The sequence below is a fragment of the Pyrus communis genome, chromosome 2 (assembly GCF_041283825.1).
Source record: "Pyrus communis isolate YQ-2024b chromosome 2, ASM4128382v1, whole genome shotgun sequence".
Taxonomy (NCBI): domain Eukaryota; kingdom Viridiplantae; phylum Streptophyta; class Magnoliopsida; order Rosales; family Rosaceae; genus Pyrus; species Pyrus communis.
Window position 1 is genome coordinate 2,132,651 of NC_142566.1, and position 3,590 is coordinate 2,136,240.

Here is a 3,590-nt window from a genome sequence, read left to right on the forward strand (position 1 = left end):
CAATACTTTTTATTTTGACAAGACGATGTTTTGATCCAAGTAAAGAGGGATACGAACTTGTGTGCAAGGGCGAGCACACTACCTTGGCTTAGACGTTAGTTTCTCTTCAAACAACCATCAAGATAGAGTAGAGAAATCTCAGCAATTCAGAAAGACACCGCTTAAAAATCTAGAGTGTATAACGGATGAAATACAATCAGAAAAGATGTTTTTATTTGTAAAACGAAGCCCCATGGATGAAATTCAGATCAAGCGTAATGGCTGCTTACAAGAATTGGACTTCGAACGCTGTGAGTACCATCCGTCCACACCAGCGATGCAGATATGTGTGATCCATATGGTATACCTCTTCCGGGAACTGTCACGTTGAAGGTCTTTTCCTCATTCAAGGACTTGAAGGAAAGAACTTGAGGCACCACCTTGATGTTAACTCCCGGCTTTGAGATGATCTTTGCCTTGTATGTGGAGTTCACAAGGCCAACATTTGTAATTGTTTTTTGAAACGTAATCCAAAACGAAGAAGTCCCCGCTACAACGTTACCAGCCATTGAAGGGTAGTTGAGATCCTTGGCCAATTTGTTGCCAGTTGCAGAGCAAGGGTGTTCATCTCCTGATATAAGTCGGACACTGTCCTCATGCAAGATCGAGCAGAGCAACTTAATGTAATCATCCTTAGAAGTTTCGTACACAAGCCCCGGATTTAAAGCTTTTAGACGATTGATATACCCAGAACCATATGAAAATACACCAGGTGAGGTGGAATTGTTGGTGCCATTCACAGGCCCAGCCGTAGTCATGATAGATGATTTGATGGCTGCTGGAGACCAGTTGGGGTGGAATTTCTTGATATAAGCAGCGACACCAGCAGCTTGCGGGCAAGACACGGACGTTCCTGATAGTATACTGTATTTTACATGCCTATGGTCTTCCGACCTATCTGTCAGAGAAGCAAGCGTGCGGGCAAGACATGGAGGTTCCAGATAGTATACTGTATTTTACATGCCTATGGTCTTCAGAGCTTTCTGTCAGAGAAGCAACAGGTGAAAATGCAGCCAAAATATCAACCCCGGGGCAGTTATGTCCGGCTTGATAATATCACGTAAAATATTATTGGGCCCCCGTGAAGAGAAGGAAGCAACAGTAGGTGCAGCAAGATCGTTTATGACTTCACTTTTTAGTATCTTCGCTTGAGGTTTGTTTGTGGAGTTGAGGTAGGATTGCACCACATCATAATCTTTTCTGCTAATAGTTGCTGCAGGTAGCGGGACAATGAAAGCAGCATCGGGTTCGGGTTCACCGGCTTCATGAGCCACAATATTGGCAACAGAACGAAGACATACCAAAATCTTTCCCCTAACAAAATTAGGGTCCAGGCAGCCTACGTTACAATCCCAGCATTGACTTGAAACATTTTTTCCTTCTATCAAAGGAATACTTGCTCCATTTAATTTGAAAGCATTCACTGAACTTCCGACAAGCGTCCTTCCATTTCCAAGAACAACCTTGTCAATTATCCGACGATCCGTGCTACTTGCTGCAACTGTAAGAATCCATGGTGCTACACTTGCTATAGAAGTCTCTACAGGACCGTTATTGCCTGCAGAGTTTGAGGTAAGTATCCCTTTCTCCATTGCATGAAAAGCACCGATTGCAACAGGATCGTTCTCAAAAGGCACTCCATGGTCGCCTTCAATTGAAATTGTGATTATTTGAACTCCGTCGCCAATGGCGTCATCAAAAGCAGCCAAGATCCCATCTGAAGTGCACCATTGAGAACCGCAAACTTTATATGCAGCAATTCTCGCAGAGGGAACTCCTCCTCTTGCAGTCCCTTGCCCTAGTCCATAAAAGCTCACACCCTTTACGGGGTTACCTGCTGCGGTTGAAGCAGTATGAGTCCCATGACCAATCTTATCTCTAGCCGTAGAATCAATATAAGACCGAGCTCCAGTGAGATTGTTGTTGCAAGTGAAATTATTGCCACCTTTGCAAACACCTTTCCACTTCTTGGAAGCTGGACCAAAACCTTCGTCTTTAAAGCTCTCCGATTCAGGCCAGATTCCACCGTCTATCACACCAATAACAACATCACTTTGGACAGTAGGGTTTCGTTTGATCGTCTCGTTGAGTCCGATGAAGTCCCAAGATCTTGTTGCTTGAAGGCGGTAAATTGTGCGCGGAAACACAGAGACAACTCCCTTCATGTTAGCAAGCCTTTCTCTTTCTCCGTCAGTGAGCTTGGCAGCGAATCCGTTGAAGCTTCTTTTGTAGCTTCTTACCAAGAGATTCGAAGCACAAGCGTTCTGGTTCTCTGGGAGGCTTTTACGGAAATTGAATCACCGCACAAGCGTTCTGGTTATCTGGGAGGCTTTTACGGAAATTGAATCACACTCATTTGGTGCTAATTCCTAAAGTACCTAGTCCGAGGAATATGACCCAGTTAAGACCGATATCGTTGTGTAATGTGGTTTACAAAGTGATTGCCAAACTGCTGACGAACCGGATGAAGATCGCTATGCCGCAGCTCATTAGTCAAAACCAATCGGCATTTGTGGCTGGGAGACAGATCAGGATAATATTTTGGTGGTGCATGAGTAGTTGCATTCTCTTAATCACCCACATGAGGATGAGGAGGTCTCGTTGGCAATGAAGTTAGACATGACGAAGGCTTATGATCGTGTAGAATGGAGTTTTTTATTGTCAATGATGAATGCTATAGGGTTTTCACCGGAGTTTTGTCAGCGTGTTGCATAGTGTATTACTACGGTGTCCAATAGCGTTTTAATCAATGGAGTGTCCACTGGGTTTATTCGACCTCAGAGAGGGTTGCGGCAAAGGGATCCCATGTCACATCCCGGCCCGGGGTTCACCACATCCCGGGCCCCCTCCACCATCATAGTACGATATTGTCTGTTTTGGGCCCCGATCGACCATGCCCTCACGGTTTTGTTTCTGGGAACTCACTTGAGAACTTCCCATTAAGTCAGCCATCCTGGGATTGTTCTCGTTCGAAATTGCTTAACTTAGGAGTTTCAATGGAACCCCGAAGCCAGTGAGTTCCTAAAAGGCTTGGTGCTATAGGGAGGGAAGTATGTACATATAAGACACATCACCCTCTCTCTGTTGGTCGATGTGGGATGTTACAATCCACCCCCCTTAGGGGCCTGACATCCTCGTCAGCATACTCGCACCACACAGCAGAATGGCTCTGATACCATTCTATCACATCCCAGTCTCGACTCCGCAGTAGCACGATATTGTCCACTTTGGACCCCGGCCATGCCCTCACGGTTTTGTTTTTGGGAACTCACACGAGAACTTCCTAATGAGTCACCCATCCTAGGATTGCTCTTGTCCGAACTCGCTTAACTTTAGAGTTCCAATGGAACCTGAAGCCAGTGAGTTCCCAAAAGGCCTCGTGCTATAGGGAGGGAAGTATGTACATATAAGGCACATGACCCCCTCTTTGTTGGTCGATGTGGAATGTTACACAATAGGATGGCCACGTGTTGGCCAACACCCAAGGGTGACGAAGCCCATTTAATTATGCATATGCCGAGAACATGTAAAACATGCATATAAAATTTGCG

General features: G+C 45.3%; 1 pseudogene; it reads right to left on the bottom strand.

The window, feature by feature from the left end:
• Positions 1 to 237: 237 nt before the first annotated feature.
• LOC137748060 (subtilisin-like protease SBT4.13 pseudogene) lies at positions 238 to 2,529 on the bottom strand (annotated as a pseudogene).
• Positions 2,530 to 3,590: the final 1,061 nt, after the last annotated feature.